The sequence below is a fragment of the Papaver somniferum genome, chromosome 1, assembly GCF_003573695.1.
Source record: "Papaver somniferum cultivar HN1 chromosome 1, ASM357369v1, whole genome shotgun sequence".
NCBI lineage: Eukaryota > Viridiplantae > Streptophyta > Magnoliopsida > Ranunculales > Papaveraceae > Papaver > Papaver somniferum.
This window is the reverse complement of record NC_039358.1, coordinates 147589930-147613217: the sequence shown is the minus strand read 5'-3', so window position 1 is coordinate 147613217 and position 23288 is coordinate 147589930.

Below are 23288 nucleotides of genomic sequence, written 5' to 3'. Positions count from 1 at the left end.
TAATTACCAGCAATTAATGCATATATCTAGAGAATAAAAATTAGTAATGTGCATTTACTAATTAGAGATTTTCTATTGAGATATTTCGGAAATATTGGACAAGAATTTATTTGAATTAGGAAAACCAAATTTGCCATTCATTGCAAATCTTGAAAATATCTTCGGTTTTGGAAATTCCTTGGTGTCCAAACATCCTTGGTCTATAAATACCTAAGTTTGCATTTCTTGCAAACTATCCTAAGAGCCAGGTAAACTTCATTTCTTTTTGTTTTTGGTGGAGTTGTCTATTCGGAGAGGGAAGTATCCTAATTAGGTGAAATCTCTTACGACCGCTCGTTTAAAGACTTTTGTGGGATCAATAAGCTTTACGAGTACTGTTGGTGGGAAATTAGATAATTGCAGTGTTATGAGTTTTCGATTGATTTGATTGGCTAACGGTTGTTGAAACTTTGATTGCACCTAGTTTGTTTATTCTTGGGAAATTTTTTCTTGTGATATAAGATTCACTCAAACTAGATCAAAGAATCAAGGGGATCTTTAAAACTGTTGTTAGATCTAAAGACATCTTGTGATAATCCATTGTTAACAGACTTCGTTCTGTGCATGATTGATCACAAGAGATTCAAGTGGTGTTGTGCAGGTTATTGAAGATTAAAGAAGATTTGAAGACGAAGAAGATTTCATATTGGTTTTTGTATCTTGTGAATTGTGCGCACAAACCTTGATCGGCTGGGATCCAATTAGAATAGGATTTATTCGATTGATTAGTTGCGTAAGATCGACATTCTCAATGTATCACTTTGAGATTTATTTTGATTGAGTGTGAACCTATACTTGACTATTTCAGTAATTGAAGTTAGATTGATCTAACCATACAAAGGAGTTTATTAGACTAAACGGAAGAGCCTTTGTCAACAACTCATCTATATCTTGTAGCAAAGATTGATTACAGTGGTTACCAAACATATTCTTCCTTTGTTGTTTGGAATACGATCCAAATGACTTGCTATTCACGTGCGTGACTCTAGAAGTCGAAGGCGCAAGGATACTGAGGGAACTAAGTAGCTAGGGGTAGTCTACTTGGTCTCAACTATACAAAGTTGGTTTAGATTTTGTATAGCGGATTAATTCTGAGAGTATTCAAAACTGGACTAGGTCCCGCGGTTTTTCTACATTTTAGGTTTCCTCGTTAACAAAATCTTGTGTTATGTTATTTACTTTACTTCCGCATTATAATTGTTTTATATTATAATAAAGTAAAGACACTTGTGCGTTAATCCTAATCACTTGATATTGATCATATAGTAAATCAGTTTCGGACCGTAACTATTATCAAGTGAATATCAAGTTGTTGTATTGTCTTAAGTTTGTCCATATACGATCACACTTGGTATCAGACTTATAGGTTAAAACAAAAATATTGTGGTGTATTTGGGTACCCTCGTCTTTTCAATTAGTGTCAGAGCGGACAAACACGAAAAGATCTAACAATTCTTGTTTGGTGAGATCCAACCTATAAGCTATGGGTCAAGAAAAGACTAAGCGAATGCGAAGAAAGTCAAAAGACTCAATTAACGAACTGTAGGATATGTGCTCAAAAGAGGATCTCTGATCAAGTTCATGTTGCTCAATTGAAGATATACCTGACAGGATATTACTGAACTCTATACTTGAAATTCCTGGTGGACGATCAAGTGTAAAAAACTCTGAACTAAAAGAGTTGAGCAGTCAATTTCTTCATTGCTCTAATGAACTCCTTTCATAACTTGAATGTGAGCAACTCGCAACTGCCATGTATGAAAAACTTGATAAAGAGCATGACTTGTTGAAAGAAAAACTCTCTCAACAAGTATTGTGTCTCGAAGAAAGAGTGAGTGCTGAACTTTATCGGGCAGAAATTGTTGTGAACGAAAGGGATGAATGTCTCAAAAAGATTCATCTTTTGGAGGAACAACTTGCTGATTCAAATGCAAGATCTAATTCTCAACAAGAGTTTTTATTTCAACAAGGAGAAAGAGAATAATTTTTTATCCCATATAAATCTCTTAGAAGATAATCTCAACTCTGCTCTTGATAAGAATAAATCATTAGAAGAAAAAATCTCTAAGTTGAAAAGCTTAACTATAGCACAAACAATTTATCCTCTTTGTTGGAAATAGGAAGAAGTCATGGTGATACACGTGGTTTGGGATATGAAGGTTGTAATACCTCAATCTATAACAAAGAGATAGAGTTTGTCAAATCTTATAGTCTCTCTACACAAACGGAGGTCTCTGATGTCAATGATACTCATTATAGTTGTGAAGAAACTAATGATGACAAACCAACAATTGATGATCAATCAAATCAGGAACTAAAGAAAATCTCTTTTGCAAAAGGAAAGAGGTTAAAGCCTCCAAAGGTGCAGAAAACAAAAGGGTCATTCCAAGTTTATCCACAGAAAGGTAACAACAAAAGTTATAATTCTTATAATAGTAAACTTTGTTATTATTTTGGTAATAAAGATCATCTGCAAGGAGAATATAAGATTCAGAGGATGCAAAATGCTCTTCATTTGTATCAAAAAAATTGGCAAAAGCTTCGTTTTATACGAAGAATTTGGATCCATGTTTCTCAACAAACAGACAAAAGAACTACTACGTTAATCCATGGTCTGTTCATTATGCTCTCAAGTCATTTAAAAAGGGATACAAGAAAAATGACTTTGAAAGAGCAAGATCTGCTACTTATCCTTTGAAAGGAACAAATTTGGAAATAATTTTTGAATATGATGATGTATCATATCTCAAGAAATGGAAGAGGAAAACAATCAAATATAATACAATTTTACGTAAAAACAAATTTCTTCTTACCCAAGCAATAATTTTGTGTTTTAGAGATTTGTTTGAACAATATGGGTAACTCTATTTGTTCCCTCTTAATAAAGATTTCCGAAAGATCTACAATTAATTCGAATAAAAAGTTTGTTTTTATAAGAAGCCAAAGTCTTATAAGAACCTAACTTATATTCGGATCTTTGACGATTTCCTCGGAAAAACGATGAAAGACCTAAAGAATATTATATCAAATCTAATATACTCTTGTAGATTCCAAGATCTCTTAACTAGAAAACTTCATATAATTCTTTTCACTAAGAATGAGAAACTTTACAGTGAATTTTTCGGAGAATACTGTGTTCAGCAAGTAGAAGGTGTCATGGATACCTCTGATAAGGGAAAATTAGAACTCTGTTATGAATTATGCTCGTATCAGATTATGCCCTCCTTTACGGAAGTAAGGGCAACTAGTCTTTGTGAAGGTGTTCTTGAGATGATTGGAAGAAAAGAACTCCTGAAAGAACTATCCTCAACTGCCCACAAGGAAATCATTTTTCATGTTTTATGTTGGGCATCCTATAAAGATTTTCATGATCTTCAAATGATTATTTTTCACTCTGCCAATATGGAAATATTTGAAGAAAATCTTGATGAAATCATGGAGACTGAGGATAACAAAGATGAGTAAGATTAGATTCTTATTTACAAAAAAATAGACATCAATGTTTTGATCTACTTGTATAAGGTTTATTTTTGAATAAAACTATCATCATTATTATTTTATAATTTTTGTTTCATGTGATATTTACTGATTATATATCCTGTGAATGAATGTTTATATTTTTGCTATGTGTATTCGGTATATGGGATGTCTGATTTTGGTTTTTATTAACCTTAATATTTGATCTCATATGAACGTAGTCCTTATGGTTTGTGTGGCTTTTTGATTTAGCGGGATTAAGTTCGAGCCCATGTTGGTAGGCTTTATCAAAGGATCATAAGGTGTTCCGATTGAAACTCATATGTGAAAAGTCTGAATATGTTGAATCAATTTGTGCTTACATGAGTTGTATTTAGCATAACATATGTGTTTCGGGTTTTCAACTTTTGCTATTGGCACGCATTAGTTAAAACTGATTCAACCTTTATCCGGTAAAGGTTGCTTTTGTTGTTGTTGTTAGAGCATTGCTCGGTCGAACTCGCATGCGTTGCTATCTCAAGCATGTTTGTCAAGTTTAGTTGTCAAAACTATATGTCTTGATTTCTAGACTACTTATAGCTAAGTCTCAGTTTAGGACAGTTTAGTGTAGTTGAGCTCCAGACTCCATGGAGATCATCTTACGAAGACGAAGAACTACTCAAGGAACCAGTGGAACTTCATCCGACTAAAATGTATGTGGAGACTTGAACTTATCTATCACTCAAAAGTCTATCTACTTTATCTTCTACTCTTGAGACAAATTCGTATAAGTATGATAGTTTTCATACATACACATTTGTTATTTCAGCCGAGTTTACTCGCCTATCTTTTTCTCGAAATATGTGTTGGTAAGCTTTCGCTTTAACCACTTTTCATCTTAACCCATGACGAAAGTCATGATGATGTTTCAATCTTGAAAATAGCTTTGATGACGATAGTTGTGAATAACGACTATTATAACATTATAGAAGAATGTTTAAATGATTGAAATATAGAGTTGAGATTACGTAACCAACTATGGATATAAGCATATATAGTGTGTTCACACATTAGTGTATAAATCCATGTGCCGGAAACCAAGTGTGTACATATGTGTGCATACGGTATTGGTGAAGGAGACAGGTTGGGTACTCGTACCCGTACGCGTACTAGCGGAAGTTTTCGAACCGAAAATTTCTGTTGAGTTTGTAAGTTTGCAAACTGTTAAACCAGTCACCTTAGGTACGCATACCCGTACGCGTACCCACGGAAGTTTTTGACCGAAAATTTCTGCTGAGTTTCTAAACTCAAATCCGGTAGCTATGGTACAGGTACCCGTACGCGTACCCAAGCTGGTTATATTTCTCAAATCGGAATTTCATGAACTTAAACAATAAATCAATAAGGAATGCAATCTTTGCAAACCGTGGCTATATTTTTCATGAATTGATTCAAGTGAATCAAACCGATTTTGTTTCAATTGTGTCTATTCATAAAGACCTAAGCAATTGAACAACTCTTCAACCAGTTCTTATGAGTCATTAGAACTAGTTATGTGAAGAAGATGAATACGGTTGATATAAAGTACTCATATGGATAACCATTGGTGAACCATTTGTGAACAAACCAATGTACACGTTTAGGTACGGTTACTCAAACCTAAATGAATACATTTCATTTGTGTGTGACAAGCTAAGTTTCGATCTAACGGTTGAAAGATATTAGCTTGGTTAAATCAGGTTTTTCATCTAACGGTGAATATTGAATGCTTTGTTACCAAGGTAACTAAGATTGCAAACCCTAATTTGAAAACTATATAAAGGAGACATCTAGCAACTGGAAAAAATAATCCCCACACCTCCTGTGTGATACTAGTTGGTTTTGCTAGAGTCGGTTCTCCTTTAACCTTAGGTTTCTTCTCGAGACCTTGTAGGTTAACGACTGAAAGACTTCATTGGGATTATGAATCCAGATGAAACTACTTCTCTTGTAGTTGAGGGATCTGATCTTGTCATTTTCTATCGTACGAGTTCAATTGAATAATTGACTTGAGATTATATCTCCGATAGGGCAAGATAAAAAAGAAATCACAAACATCTTTGTCTCATCGTTTTTAATTCCACAATATCTAGTTTCGCTACCATACAATTTAGATTATTGTGAGGTGATTGATAATTCTAGGTTGTTCTTCGGGAATGTAAGTCCGGGTTATCAATTGGTTCCTGTTCACCTTTATTTTATCAAAAAATAGAAGAAAACTCTTAGATTTATCTATGGGAGACAGATTTATCTATCATCATAGACTTTTCTGTGTGATACAGATTTGTTTATTAAAGTCTTAGACTTTGGGTCGTAGCAACTCTTGGTTGTGGGTGAGATCATCTAAGGGAATCAAGTTCGTAGTATCCTGCTGGGATCAGAGACGTAAGGAGCGCAACTGTACCTTGAATCAGTGTGATATTGATTAGGGTTCAACTACAGTCCAGACCGAAGTTAGTTTGTAGTAGGCTAGTGTCTGTAGCGGCTTAATACATTGTGGTGTTCAATCTGGACTAAGTCCCGGGGTTTTTCTGCATTTGCGGTTTCCTCATTAACAAAATTTCTGGTGTCTGTGTTATTTCTATTCCGCATTATATTTTGTTATATAATTGAAATATCACAGGTTGTGCGTTAAGATCAATCAATTAGAATATCCAACCTTTGGTTGTTGATTTAAATTGATTGACACTTGGATATTGGTCTTTGGTACCATCCAAGTTTATCTCTCTAGTATTTGATGAAGACTCGCAGATTTCCATTTGCTTGAGTAAAGATCAAATCCAGAGATTGAGATATTAACTCTTTGATATACTTTTATCTAGATTGAGTCTGACTGTCTAGTTGATTCTCTAGAAAGTATATTGATTAGTCCATACAGATTGCTAATCGAAATATTGGGTGAGGTTGTTAGACCCCTACTTTTTCAATTGGTATCAGAGCAGGCAAACACGTTTAAGACCTCAAAAGTCTGTGTTTGTAGCGATCTGACTCTATGGACAGAGGTGCTATCTCTATTAACGTACCACCAGTCTTCGATGGCTCAAACTACTTATGGTGGAAAATTGATATTCGAGCTTTTCTTCAATCGCGTGATTTTCAAGCATGGGTATTTGTTGTTAATGGCTATGATGCTCCCGTTGTTGAAGTAGGTAACGTTAATGTTCCAAAGAATATTGGCGAATACGATGTTGCTGAGATACTTGCTGCAAAGCAAAACTCCGATGGTTTGAATGCCATCATACATTCCATTACCCCAAATCTTCAGCACCATGTGTCAAATTGCACTAGGTATAAAGATGTGTGGGATATCTTAGAAACCGTATTCGAAGGAAATACCAGCGAAAAGGAAGCCAGGCTTCAAAACCTAAATTCTGATTGGGAAAACCTTCGTATGGCAGATGAAGATTCATTTGATGAGTTTAATCACAAAGTGTCTGAAATTGTTAATGCATCTTTTGCATTGGGTAAGACTATTCCTGAAAAGGACATTATGATGAAAATTCTCAGATCGCTGCCATCTAGATACGATTCTAAGAAGCATGCCATCATTGAGGGAAATAACCTCGATACACTTTCCAGAAATACTCTGATAGGAAAGTTAAAAATTCTTGATCTTGACACAGGAAGAACGTTCGTGCTCAATGTTGTAACCAAAACAGGTGTATCCTCTCACTTGTCTTGGGCTGATGAATGTTGTTTTAATCATGTTGATTTTAATAAATCACTGATAATCAGAAAGGTCAAGGATTTGATAAAGAGAAAAAATGGATGTGTTAAATATCCATCTTCAGTTGACGCTTCAGATGATTCAACAGAAGACAAATCTACTCTAGTTGTCAACATTTCAGATGAGTCTAACAGGTGTAATGGACTTGCGACCCTTACTCCAGATTCTCTATCCTCCTCAACTTCTGATTCAGAACTTGAGTATGACACAGAGCTTCTTGATCTTTTGAATAAATATATTCTTCAAGAGAACCTTCACCTAAAGGCCTCCTTAGAGAAAGTTGAATCATCACTCCAGGCGAAAAAATTTGAGATAGAGCGTCTTAATAATGATTTCTTCAGAACCATGTCTCTAAAGGAAGAAGAGATTGATACTCTCAAGTATGACCTGCAAAGGTTATCTGGAAGCTCATACAAAATTGCAGCAATGTTATTTGGTCATAGATCCTTTGGAAACACTAATGGTTTGGGGTTTAAAAGCAAAATTGTAAACTCAAACAGCACTGTTGCTCCAACTAATCAGGAAACAATGATTGTTGGTTGTTACGAAAAACAGGGAAAGGTTCATCAAGAAAAATCATCCCTGAAGTGTTCGTTTTGTGGAAATACAAAGCATGATCAAAGTACATGTTGGAGACTCAGAAGGAGCAACAAAAGAATCACCAAACTACAAGAGAATTTACAGAAGATGAACTTGACACTGGATAAACAAGGTTTTCCTAAAAAATCCAGATCTAGACGAGGTAAGAAACCTGTTCATACAACAAACGTTGACAAGCCACTAAAAGGTAAAAATGTGAGCACTCGTCTCACTCTGTCACTAGGTAATGCCAGTGACGTTTGCATCCTCATCTTTAACTTGGCAAAGATGAGGTTTGCACTAAAAGTGGCTCAAGTCTTTGATTTTGTATATCATCTGACTTATATTTGTTAAGAAAATATTCTCCTAAGAAGATGGATGGTGAATGATAAATCTTGAAAGACTCTTTCAAAGTCTTCCTAGGGTTTGGTATTCATAAATCCTTTTAATCATTTGTCTCCTTTTCATCCAAAAAGATACTATCTCATGGCTCCTGTAACTAGAGGTACTACAAAAAGAGATGCAGTGAAGCAGTTAATGTGTATCTTTGTAAAGGAATCACTTCTTCAAGGTGATGGAAGAGAAGTCGACAAAGAATGGATAAGGTTCTTCCTCTAACTGTCTCTTATTTGTTTGTAATTTTGATGATAATTTTAGAAGCATGGTGAAAGATTTCATCAACAAGAGAAATGATTTAAAATCTCAAATTGTTTCCTCTTTGAAAAAGATAACTCACTATGAACAAATGTTGTCTCTAACCAAGAACACCTTGTGTGATCTTAAAAGAGAACTCAGTGAGTTAACTGATATTTCCGAAGATTTAGAGGAACTGAACGATCCCATAATCAATGGGTTCTTTAATAATGAGAAGGAATTCCCAGGAGATGCCTTGAGAAAGCTCTATGATGTTTAGTAAAACTTCCAAGAGAATTTTTATTCTTGTTTTGTTTAAGAAGGATAACTAGGGTTTGGAATAGCCATTATTGTGAGTAACATAGCTATGTCCACGTTTTCATCTTGCAATGTTTTTAGATTTATTTATTTAAATTCTAAAGTGTTTTGGAAGATGATGTTTGCGGTATTAATCTTTATGGTTTTATATATTGCAATATGTTATGGGATATGTGTGTTTGCGTCCGTGAACTATTATTGTCCCATACGATGTCAAAAGTTATCTCTTTCATATGTCGATATGCATGTATTGATACAAGATCGGTGAACTTTTGACAAACAAAAGTTAAGCCTATTATGTCAATTCTTTGATGGAAGATAGGTCAAAATATTTTGTTTACAAAGATTATGTCTATTATATGTCGTTATGCAAATAGTGATGAAGATAGAATGAATCTTTGTATATTCCGCAGTATTGATTTCTAGTCTACTATAGCTAAGGTCTCGGACTAGGATAGAAAGTGTAGTTGAGCTCAAGAACTCCATGGAAATCATCATAAAAGACGAAGGAATACTCAAGGAACTGGTGGATCTTCATCGACTAAAGGTATGCGGAGACTTGAACTTATCTATCTCTCAAAAGTCTATTTATCTCCTATCTTGAGACAAAATTCGTTTTGCTATATAGACTTAGATTATACATATTTGTTACGAGCCGAGTTTATCTCGCCTATCTATTTCTCGAAATATGTGTTGGTAAGCTTTCGCTTTAGCCAAGTTCATCTTTACCTAGTGACGAAAGTCATGACAAGTTTCAATCACTTTGAAAATTGCTTACTTTGACGAAAAATAGTTTGTGAATAACAACTATAGAATATCAACGTCCTCTAAGAATGTTTCAAATGATTGAAATGAGAGTTTAGATAATATAACCATTGGAGGATATAAGCATTGTTGTGGAAACACATATATGTATAAGTCCTTATTCTTTGAACCGAAGTTGCGAACTTTGTTGATCAAGAGAACCGACATGGTGGCGTGAGCCAAGTCCGCGAACTGGCGTAAGTTCTCGTCCCGAGAAATTCTGCTGGAGTTTGTGAACTTCGTCCGGGAACTTAAGTCCGCGAACCCAGTCCACGAACTTGAGTAGGTTATATCTAAAAACGATGTTTGTGAACCTATTCTTATATAAACTAAGGAATGCAAATTGCAAACCGTGGCTATATAGTTCATGAACCGATTCGAGTGAATCAAATCGTTTTTGCGTCAATTGTGTCTTGTGTAGTTACATAAGATTTCCTTGCAATTGAACAACTCTCTAACTAGTTCTTTGAGTCACTTGAACTAGTTATGGTGAAGAAGAATATTGTTGACATGAAATTGATCATATGGCTAACCATTTGGTTGACTATTGTCGAACCAACAAATGTACAAGTTTGGGTATGGTTATACAAGCCTAGAAACGTGCATTTCATTTGTGTGTAACAAGCTAGTTTTCGATCTAACGATTGAAAGATATTAGCTTGAATCTAATCAGGTTTTCATCTAACGGGGAATATTGAATGCTTTGTTACCAAGCTAACATTGATTGCAAACCCTGATTTGAAAGACTATATAAGGGACAACTCTAGCAACTGGGAAACCTAATCCCCACACCTTCTGTGTGATACTAGTTGTGCTAAGTTAGAGTCGATTCTCCTTTAACCTTTGGTTTATTCTTCTAAACCAGGTTAACGACTTAAAGACTTCATTGGGATTGTGGAGCCAGACCGATACTACTTTCTCGTAGTTCTGTGATCTGATCTTGTTGTTTCTATCGTACGAGTACAAATGTAATAATTGGCTTGAGATTGATATCTCCGATAGGAAAGATATAAAAGAAATCACAAACATTTCGTCTCATCGTTTGTCATTCCGCAATATTTTTTTTCGCTGCGTCGACTAAGATTATTGTGAGGTGATTGATAATACGAGGCTGTTCTTCGGGAATATAAGTGTGGTTTATCAATTGGTTCCTGTTCACCTTGATTTATCAAAAGACGGAACAAAACTCGTAGGTATATTCGTGGGAGACGGATTTATCTATTACCGTAGACTTTTCTGTGTGATACATATTTGTTTATTAGAATCTTCGACTTTGGGTGGTAGCAACTCTTAGGTGTGGGCGAGATCATCTAAGGGGATCAAGTACGTAGCATCCTGCTGGGATCAGAGACGTAGGAGCTTAAATGTACCTTGGATCAGTGTGAGATTGATTGGGGGTTCAACTACAGTCCAGACCAAAGTTAATTTGGAGTAGGCTAGTGTCTGTAACGTCTTAATACAGTGTGTGTTCAATCTGGACTAGGTCCCGGGGGTTTTCTGCATTTGCGGTTTCCTCGTTAACAAAATTCTGGTGTCTGTGTTATTTTTTTTCCGCATTATATTTTGTTATACAATTGAAATATCACAGGTTGTGCATTGTTCAATCAATTAGAATATCCGACCTTTTGGTTGTTGATTTAAATTGATTGACACTTGGATATTGGTCTTTGGTACCATCCAAGTTATCTCTCTAGTATTTGATAAAGACTCGCAGATTTATATTTTCTTGAGTATATATCAAAACGAGAGATTGAGATATAAACTCTTTGATATACTTTTTATCTAGATTGAGTCTGACTTTCTAGTTGATTCTCTAGAAAGTTTATTGGAGTTTGTCCATACAGATTGCTAAGCGAAATATTGGGTGTGGTTGTTGTACCCCCACGTTTTCAAAATTGTTGTTAGATATAAAGACATCTTGTGATAATCCATTGTTAACAGACTTCGTTCCGTACGTGATTGATCACAAGAGATTCAAGTGGTGTTGTGCAGGTTATTGAAGATTAAAGAAAATTTGAAGACAAAGAAGATTTCTTATTGGTTTTCGTATCATGTGAATTGTATGCACAAACCTTGATCGTCTGGGATCCAACTAGAATTGGATTTATTCGATTGATTAGATGCGTGAAATCGACATTCTCAATGTATCTCTTTGAGATTTGATTGATTGCGAATCCATACTTGACTATTTCACTAATTGAAGTTAGATTGATCTAACCATACAAATGAGTTTATTAGATTAAACGGAAGAGCCTTTGTCAACAAATCATCTATATCTTGTAGCAAAGATTGATTAGAGTGGTTACCTAACAGATTCTTCCTTTACTGTTTTGAATACGATCCAAAGGACTTGCTATTAATGTGCGTGACTCTAGAAGTCAAAGACGCAGGGATACCGAGGGAACTAAGTATCTAGGGGTAGTATGCTTGGTCTCAACTATACGAAGTTGGTTTAGATTTTGTATAACGGCTTAACTCTGAGAGAATTCAAAACTGGACTAGGTCCCGGGGTTTTTCTGCATTTGCGGTTTCCTCGTTAACAAAATCTTGTGTTGTGTTATTTACTTTACTTTCACATTATAATTGTTTTATATTATAATAAAGTAAAGACACTTGTGCGTTAATCCTAATCACTTGATATTGATCCTATAGTAAATCGGCTTCAGAACCATGTCTCTAAAGGAAGAAGAGATTGATACTCTCAAGTATGACCTGCAAAGGTTATCTGGAAGCTCATACAAAATTGCAGCAATGTTATTTGGTCATAGATCCTTTGGAAACACTAATGGTTTGGGGTTTAAAAGCAAAATTGTAAACTCAAACAGCACTGTTGCTCCAACTAATCAGGAAACAACGATTGTTGGTTGTTACGAAAAACAGGGAAAGGTTCATCAAGAAAAATCATCTCTGAAGTGTTCGTTTTGTGGAAATACAAAGCATGATCAAAGTACATGTTGGAGACTCAGAAGGAGCAACAAAAGAATCACCAAACTACAAGAGAATTTACAGAAGATGAACTTGACACTGGATAAACAAGGTTTTCCTAAAAAATCCAGATCTAGACGAGGTAAGAAACCTGTTCATACAACAAACGTTGACAAGCCACTAAAAGGTAAAAATGTGAGCACTCGTCTCACTCTGTCACTAGGTAATGCCAGTGACGTTTGCATCCTCATCTTTAACTTGGCAAAGATGAGGTTTGCACTAAAAGTGGCTCAAGTCTTTGATTTTGTATATCATCTGACTTATATTTGTTAAGAAAATATTCTCCTAAGAAGATGGATGGTGAATGATAAATCTTGAAAGACTCTTTCAAAGTCTTCCTAGGGTTTGGTATTCATAAATCCTTTTAATCATTTGTCTCCTCGTTTTCATCCAAAAAGATACTATCTCATGGCTCCTGTAACTAGAGGTACTACAAAAAGAGATGCAGTTGAAGCAGTTAATGTGTATCTTTGTAAAGGAATCACTTCTTCAAGGGTGATGGAAGAGAAGTCGACAAAGAATGGATAAGGTTCTTCCTCTAACTGTCTCTTATTTGTTTGTAATTTTGATAATAATTTTAGAAGCATGGTGAAAGATTTCATCAACAAGAGAAATGATTTAAAATCTCAAATTGTTTCCTCTTTGAAAAAGATAACTCACTATGAACAAATGTTGTCTCTAACCAAGAACACCTTGTGTGATCTTAAAAGAGAACTCAGTGAGTTAACTGATATTTCCGAAGATTTAGAGGAACTGAACGATCCCATAATCAATGGGTTCTTTAATAATGAGAAGGAATTCCCAGGAGATGCCTTGAGAAAGCTCTATGATGTTTAGTAAAACTTCTCAAGAGAATTTTTATTCTTGTTTTTGTTTAAGAAGGATAACTAGGGTTTGGAATAGCCATTATTGTGAGTACACATAGCTATGTCCAACGTTTTCATCTTGCAATGTTTTTAGATTTATTTATTTAAATTCTAAAGTGTTTTGGAAGATGATGTTTGCGGTATTAATCTTTATGGTTTTATATATTGCAATATGTTATGGGATATGTGTGTTTGCGTCCGTGAACTATTATTGTCCCATACGATGTCAAAAGTTATCTCTTTCATATGTCGATATGCATGTATTGATACAAGATCGGTGAACTTTTGACAAACAAAAGTTAAGCCTATTATGTCAATTCTTTGATGGAAGATAGGTCAAAATATTTTGTTTACAAAGATTATGTCTATTATATGTCGTTATGCAAATAGTGATGAAGATAGAATGAATCTTTGTATATTCCGCAGTATTGATTTCTAGTCTACTATAGCTAAGGTCTCGGACTAGGATAGAAAGTGTAGTTGAGCTCAAGAACTCCATGGAAATCATCATAAAAGACGAAGGAATACTCAAGGAACTGGTGGATCTTCATCGACTAAAAGGTATGCGGAGACTTGAACTTATCTATCTCTCAAAAGTCTATTTATCTCCTATCTTGAGACAAAATTCGTTTTGCTATATAGACTTAGATTATACATATTTGTTACGAGCCGAGTTTATCTCGCCTATCTATTTCTCGAAATATGTGTTGGTAAGCTTTCGCTTTAGCCAAGTTCATCTTTACCTAGTGACGAAAGTCATGACAAGTTTCAATCACTTTGAAAATTGCTTACTTTGACGAAAAATAGTTTGTGAATAACAACTATAGAATATCAACGTCCTCTAAGAATGTTTCAAATGATTGAAATGAGAGTTTAGATAATATAACCATTGGAGGATATAAGCATTGTTGTGGAAACACATATATGTATAAGTCCTTATTCTTTGAACCGAAGTTTGCGAACTTTGTTGATCAAGAGAACCGACATGGTGGCGTGAGCCAAGTCCGCGAACTGGCGTAAGTTCTCGTCCCGAGAAATTCTGCTGGAGTTTGTGAACTTCGTCCGGGAACTTAAGTCCGCGAACCCAGTCCACGAACTTGAGTAGGTTATATCTAAAAACGATGTTTGTGAACCTATTCTTATATAAACTAAGGAATGCAAATTGCAAACCGTGGCTATATAGTTCATGAACCGATTCGAGTGAATCAAATCGTTTTTGCGTCAATTGTGTCTTGTGTATTTACATAAGATTTCCTTGCAATTGAACAACTCTCTAACTAGTTCATTTGAGTCACTTGAACTAGTTATGGTGAAGAAGAATATTGTTGACATGAAATTGATCATATGGCTAACCATTTGGTTGACTATTGTCGAACCAACAAATGTACAAGTTTGGGTATGGTTATACAAGCCTAGAAACGTGCATTTCATTTGTGTGTAACAAGCTAGTTTTCGATCTAACGATTGAAAGATATTAGCTTGAATCTAATCAGGTTTTCATCTAACGGGGAATATTGAATGCTTTGTTACCAAGCTAACATTGATTGCAAACCCTGATTTGAAAGACTATATAAGGGACAACTCTAGCAACTGGGAAACCTAATCCCCACACCTTCTGTGTGATACTAGTTGTGCTAAGTTAGAGTCGATTCTCCTTTAACCTTTGGTTTATTCTTCTAAACCAGGTTAACGACTTAAAGACTTCATTGGGATTGTGGAGCCAGACCGATACTACTTTCTCGTAGTTCTGTGATCTGATCTTGTTGTTTCTATCGTACGAGTACAAATGTAATAATTGTCTTGAGATTGATATCTCCGATAGGAAAGATATAAAAGAAATCACAAACATTTCGTCTCATCGTTTGTCATTCCGCAATATTTTTTTTCGCTGCGTCGACTAAGATTATTGTGAGGTGATTGATAATACGAGGCTGTTCTTCGGGAATATAAGTGTGGTTTATCAATTGGTTCCTGTTCACCTTGATTTATCAAAAGACGGAACAAAACTCGTAGGTATATTCGTGGGAGACGGATTTATCTATTACCGTAGACTTTTCTGTGTGATACATATTTGTTTATTAGAATCTTCGACTTTGGGTGGTAGCAACTCTTAGGTGTGGGCGAGATCATCTAAGGGGATCAAGTACGTAGCATCCTGCTGGGATCAGAGACGTAGGAGCTTAACTGTACCTTGGATCAGTGTGAGATTGATTGGGGGTTCAACTACAGTCCAGACCAAAGTTAATTTGGAGTAGGCTAGTGTCTGTAACGTCTTAATACAGTGTGTGTTCAATCTGGACTAGGTCCCGGGGGTTTTCTGCATTTGCGGTTTCCTCGTTAACAAAATTCTGGTGTCTGTGTTATTTTTTTTCCGCATTATATTTTGTTATACAATTGAAATATCACAGGTTGTGCATTGTTCAATCAATTAGAATATCCGACCTTTTGGTTGTTGATTTAAATTGATTGACACTTGGATATTGGTCTTTGGTACCATCCAAGTTATCTCTCTAGTATTTGATAAAGACTCGCAGATTTATATTTTCTTGAGTATATATCAAAACGAGAGATTGAGATATAAACTCTTTGATATACTTTTTATCTAGATTGAGTCTGACTTTCTAGTTGATTCTCTAGAAAGTTTATTGGAGTTTGTCCATACAGATTGCTAAGCGAAATATTGGGTGTGGTTGTTGTACCCCCACGTTTTCAAAATTGTTGTTAGATATAAAGACATCTTGTGATAATCCATTGTTAACAGACTTCGTTCCGTACGTGATTGATCACAAGAGATTCAAGTGGTGTTGTGCAGGTTATTGAAGATTAAAGAAAATTTGAAGACAAAGAAGATTTCTTATTGGTTTTCGTATCATGTGAATTGTATGCACAAACCTTGATCGGCTGGGATCCAACTAGAATTGGATTTATTCGATTGATTAGATGCGTGAAATCGACATTCTCAATGTATCTCTTTGAGATTTGATTGATTGCGAATCCATACTTGACTATTTCACTAATTGAAGTTAGATTGATCTAACCATACAAATGAGTTTATTAGATTAAACGGAAGAGCCTTTGTCAACAAATCATCTATATCTTGTAGCAAAGATTGATTAGAGTGGTTACCTAACAGATTCTTCCTTTACTGTTTTGAATACGATCCAAAGGACTTGCTATTAATGTGCGTGACTCTAGAAGTCAAAGACGCAGGGATACCGAGGGAACTAAGTAGCTAGGGGTAGTATGCTTGGTCTCAACTATACGAAGTTGGTTTAGATTTTGTATAACGGCTTAACTCTGAGAGAATTCAAAACTGGACTAGGTCCCGGGGTTTTTCTGCATTTGCGGTTTCCTCGTTAACAAAATCTTGTGTTGTGTTATTTACTTTACTTTCACATTATAATTGTTTTATATTATAATAAAGTAAAGACACTTGTGCGTTAATCCTAATCACTTGATATTGATCCTATAGTAAATCGGCTTCAGAACCATGTCTCTAAAGGAAGAAGAGATTGATACTCTCAAGTATGACCTGCAAAGGTTATCTGGAAGCTCATACAAAATTGCAGCAATGTTATTTGGTCATAGATCCTTTGGAAACACTAATGGTTTGGGGTTTAAAAGCAAAATTGTAAACTCAAACAGCACTGTTGCTCCAACTAATCAGGAAACAACGATTGTTGGTTGTTACGAAAAACAGGGAAAGGTTCATCAAGAAAAATCATCTCTGAAGTGTTCGTTTTGTGGAAATACAAAGCATGATCAAAGTACATGTTGGAGACTCAGAAGGAGCAACAAAAGAATCACCAAACTACAAGAGAATTTACAGAAGATGAACTTGACACTGGATAAACAAGGTTTTCCTAAAAAATCCAGATCTAGACGAGGTAAGAAACCTGTTCATACAACAAACGTTGACAAGCCACTAAAAGGTAAAAATGTGAGCACTCGTCTCACTCTGTCACTAGGTAATGCCAGTGACGTTTGCATCCTCATCTTTAACTTGGCAAAGATGAGGTTTGCACTAAAAGTGGCTCAAGTCTTTGATTTTGTATATCATCTGACTTATATTTGTTAAGAAAATATTCTCCTAAGAAGATGGATGGTGAATGATAAATCTTGAAAGACTCTTTCAAAGTCTTCCTAGGGTTTGGTATTCATAAATCCTTTTAATCATTTGTCTCCTCGTTTTCATCCAAAAAGATACTATCTCATGGCTCCTGTAACTAGAGGTACTACAAAAAGAGATGCAGTTGAAGCAGTTAATGTGTATCTTTGTAAAGGAATCACTTCTTCAAGGGTGATGGAAGAGAAGTCGACAAAGAATGGATAAGGTTCTTCCTCTAACTGTCTCTCATTTGTTTGTAATTTTGATAATAATTTTAGAAGCATGGTGAAAGATTTCATCAACAAGAGAAATGATTTAAAATCTCAAGTTGTTTCCTCTTTGAAAAAGATAACTCACTATGAACAAATGTTGTCTCTAACCAAGAACACCTTGTGTGATCTTAAAAGAGAACTCAGTGAGTTAACTGATATTTCCGAAGATTTAGAGGAACTGAACGATCCCATAATCAATGGGTTCTTTAATAATGAGAAGGAATTCCCAGGAGATGCCTTGAGAAAGCTCTATGATGTTTAGTAAAACTTCTCAAGAGAATTTTTATTCTTGTTTTTGTTTAAGAAGGATAACTAGGGTTTGGAATAGCCATTATTGTGAGTACACATAGCTATGTCCAACGTTTTCATCTTGCAATGTTTTTAGATTTATTTATTTAAATTCTAAAGTGTTTTGGAAGATGATGTTTGCGGTATTAATCTTTATGGTTTTATATATTGCAATATGTTATGGGATATGTGTGTTTGCGTCCGTGAACTATTATTGTCCCATACGATGTCAAAAGTTATCTCTTTCATATGTCGATATGCATGTATTGATACAAGATCGGTGAACTTTTGACAAACAAAAGTTAAGCCTATTATGTCAATTCTTTGATGGAAGATAGGTCAAAATATTTTGTTTACAAAGATTATGTCTATTATATGTCGTTATGCAAATAGTGATGAAGATAGAATGAATCTTTGTATATTCCGCAGTATTGATTTCTAGTCTACTATAGCTAAGGTCTCGGACTAGGATAGAAAGTGTAGTTGAGCTCAAGAACTCCATGGAAATCATCATAAAAGACGAAGGAATACTCAAGGAACTGGTGGATCTTAGATATTAGCTTGAATCTAATCAGGTTTTCATCTAACGGGGAATATTGAATGCTTTGTTACCAAGCTAACATTGATTGCAAACCCTGATTTGAAAGACTATATAAGGGACAACTCTAGCAACTGGGAAACCTAATCCCCACACCTTCTGTGTGATACTAGTTGTGCTAAGTTAGAGTCGATTCTCCTTTAACCTTTGGTTTATTCTTCTAAACCAGGTTAACGACTTAAAGACTTCATTGGGATTGTGGAGCCAGACCGATACTACTTTCTCGTAGTTCTGTGATCTGATCTTGTTGTTTCTATCGTACGAGTACAAATGTAATAATTGGCTTGAGATTGATATCTCCGATAGGAAAGATATAAAAGAAATCACAAACATTTCGTCTCATCGTTTGTCATTCCGCAATATTTTTTTTCGCTGCGTCGACTAAGATTATTGTGAGGTGATTGATAATACGAGGCTGTTCTTCGGGAATATAAGTGTGGTTTATCAATTGGTTCCTGTTCACCTTGATTTATCAAAAGACGGAACAAAACTCGTAGGTATATTCGTGGGAGACGGATTTATCTATTACCGTAGACTTTTCTGTGTGATACATATTTGTTTATTAGAATCTTCGACTTTGGGTGGTAGCAACTCTTAGGTGTGGGCGAGATCATCTAAGGGGATCAAGTACGTAGCATCCTGCTGGGATCAGAGACGTAGGAGCTTAACTGTACCTTGGATCAGTGTCAGATTGATTGGGGGTTCAACTACAGTCCAGACCAAAGTTAATTTGGAGTAGGCTAGTGTCTGTAACGTCTTAATACAGTGTGTGTTCAATCTGGACTAGGTCCCGGGGGTTTTCTGCATTTGCGGTTTCCTCGTTAACAAAATTCTGGTGTCTGTGTTATTTTTTTTCCGCATTATATTTTGTTATACAATTGAAATATCACAGGTTGTGCATTGTTCAATCAATTAGAATATCCGACCTTTTGGTTGTTGATTTAAATTGATTGACACTTGGATATTGGTCTTTGGTACCATCCAAGTTATCTCTCTAGTATTTGATAAAGACTCGCAGATTTATATTTTCTTGAGTATATATCAAAACGAGAGATTGAGATATAAACTCTTTGATATACTTTTTATCTAGATTGAGTCTGACTTTCTAGTTGATTCTCTAGAAAGTTTATTGGAGTTTGTCCATACAGATTGCTAAGCGAAATATTGGGTGTGGTTGTTGTACCCCCACGTTTTCAAAATTGTTGTTAGATATAAAGACATCTTGTGATAATCCATTGTTAACAGACTTCGTTCCGTACGTGATTGATCACAAGAGATTCAAGTGGTGTTGTGCAGGTTATTGAAGATTAAAGAAAATTTGAAGACAAAGAAGATTTCTTATTGGTTTTCGTATCATGTGAATTGTATGCACAAACCTTGATCGGCTGGGATCCAACTAGAATTGGATTTATTCGATTGATTAGATGCGTGAAATCGACATTCTCAATGTATCTCTTTGAGATTTGATTGATTGCGAATCCATACTTGACTATTTCACTAATTGAAGTTAGATTGATCTAACCATACAAATGAGTTTATTAGATTAAACGGAAGAGCCTTTGTCAACAAATCATCTATATCTTGTAGCAAAGATTGATTAGAGTGGTTACCTAACAGATTCTTCCTTTACTGTTTTGAATACGATCCAAAGGACTTGCTATTAATGTGCGTGACTCTAGAAGTCAAAGACGCAGGGATACCGAGGGAACTAAGTAGCTAGGGGTAGTATGCTTGGTCTCAACTATACGAAGTTGGTTTAGATTTTGTATAACGGCTTAACTCTGAGAGAATTCAAAACTGGACTAGGTCCCGGGGTTTTTCTGCATTTGCGGTTTCCTCGTTAACAAAATCTTGTGTTGTGTTATTTACTTTACTTTCACATTATAATTGTTTTATATTATAATAAAGTAAAGACACTTGTGCGTTAATCCTAATCACTTGATATTGATCCTATAGTAAATCGGCTTCAGAACCATGTCTCTAAAGGAAGAAGAGATTGATACTCTCAAGTATGACCTGCAAAGGTTATCTGGAAGCTCATACAAAATTGCAGCAATGTTATTTGGTCATAGATCCTTTGGAAACACTAATGGTTTGGGGTTTAAAAGCAAAATTGTAAACTCAAACAGCACTGTTGCTCCAACTAATCAGGAAACAACGATTGTTGGTTGTTACGAAAAACAGGGAAAGGTTCATCAAGAAAAATCATCTCTGAAGTGTTCGTTTTGTGGAAATACAAAGCATGATCAAAGTACATGTTGGAGACTCAGAAGGAGCAACAAAAGAATCACCAAACTACAAGAGAATTTACAGAAGATGAACTTGACACTGGATAAACAAGGTTTTCCTAAAAAATCCAGATCTAGACGAGGTAAGAAACCTGTTCATACAACAAACGTTGACAAGCCACTAAAAGGTAAAAATGTGAGCACTCGTCTCACTCTGTCACTAGGTAATGCCAGTGACGTTTGCATCCTCATCTTTAACTTGGCAAAGATGAGGTTTGCACTAAAAGTGGCTCAAGTCTTTGATTTTGTATATCATCTGACTTATATTTGTTAAGAAAATATTCTCCTAAGAAGATGGATGGTGAATGATAAATCTTGAAAGACTCTTTCAAAGTCTTCCTAGGGTTTGGTATTCATAAATCCTTTTAATCATTTGTCTCCTCGTTTTCATCCAAAAAGATACTATCTCATGGCTCCTGTAACTAGAGGTACTACAAAAAGAGATGCAGTTGAAGCAGTTAATGTGTATCTTTGTAAAGGAATCACTTCTTCAAAGGTGATGGAAGAGAAGTCGACAAAGAATGGATAAGGTTCTTCCTCTAACTGTCTCTTATTTGTTTGTAATTTTGATGATAATTTTAGAAGCACGGTGAAAGATTTCATCAACAAGAGAAATGATTTAAAATCTCAAATTGTTTCCTCTTTGAAAAAGATAACTCACTATGAACAAATGTTGTCTCTAACCAAGAACACCTTGTGTGATCTTAAAAGAGAACTCAGTGAGTTAACTGATATTTCCGAAGATTTAGAGGAACTGAACGATCCCATAATCAATGGGTTCTTTAATAATGAGAAGGAATTCCCAGGAGATGCCTTGAGAAAGCTCTATGATGTTTAGTAAAACTTCTCAAGAGAATTTTTATTCTTGTTTTTGTTTAAGAAGGATAACTAGGGTTTGGAATAGCCATTATTGTGAGTACACATAGCTATGTCCAACGTTTTCATCTTGCAATGTTTTTAGATTTATTTATTTAAATTCTAAAGTGTTTTGGAAGATGATGTTTGCGGTATTAATCTTTATGGTTTTATATATTGCAATATGTTATGGGATATGTGTGTTTGCGTCCGTGAACTATTATTGTCCCATACGATGTCAAAAGTTATCTCTTTCATATGTCGATATGCATGTATTGATACAAGATCGGTGAACTTTTGACAAACAAAAGTTAAGCCTATTATGTCAATTCTTTGATGGAAGATAGGTCAAAATATTTTGTTTACAAAGATTATGTCTATTATATGTCGTTATGCAAATAGTGATGAAGATAGAATGAATCTTTGTATATTCCGCAGTATTGATTTCTAGTCTACTATAGCTAAGGTCTCGGACTAGGATAGAAAGTGTAGTTGAGCTCAAGAACTCCATGGAAATCATCATAAAAGACGAAGGAATACTCAAGGAACTGGTGGATCTTCATCGACTAAAAGGTATGCGGAGACTTGAACTTATCTATCTCTCAAAAGTCTATTTATCTCCTATCTTGAGACAAAATTCGTTTTGCTATATAGACTTAGATTATACATATTTGTTACGAGCCGAGTTTATCTCGCCTATCTATTTCTCGAAATATGTGTTGGTAAGCTTTCGCTTTAGCCAAGTTCATCTTTACCTAGTGACGAAAGTCATGACAAGTTTCAATCACTTTGAAAATTGCTTACTTTGACGAAAAATAGTTTGTGAATAACAACTATAGAATATCAACGTCCTCTAAGAATGTTTCAAATGATTGAAATGAGAGTTTAGATAATATAACCATTGGAGGATATAAGCATTGTTGTGGAAACACATATATGTATAAGTCCTTATTCTTTGAACCGAAGTTTGCGAACTTTGTTGATCAAGAGAACCGACATGGTGGCGTGAGCCAAGTCCGCGAACTGGCGTAAGTTCTCGTCCCGAGAAATTCTGCTGGAGTTTGTGAACTTCGTCCGGGAACTTAAGTCCGCGAACCCAGTCCACGAACTTGAGTAGGTTATATCTAAAAACGATGTTTGTGAACCTATTCTTATATAAACTAAGGAATGCAAATTGCAAACCGTGGCTATATAGTTCATGAACCGATTCGAGTGAATCAAATCGTTTTTGCGTCAATTGTGTCTTGTGTATTTACATAAGATTTCCTTGTAATTGAACAACTCTCTAACTAGTTCATTTGAGTCACTTGAACTAGTTATGGTGAAGAAGAATATTGTTGACATGAAATTGATCATATGGCTAACCATTTGGTTGACTATTGTCGAACCAACAAATGTACAAGTTTGGGTATGGTTATACAAGCCTAGAAACG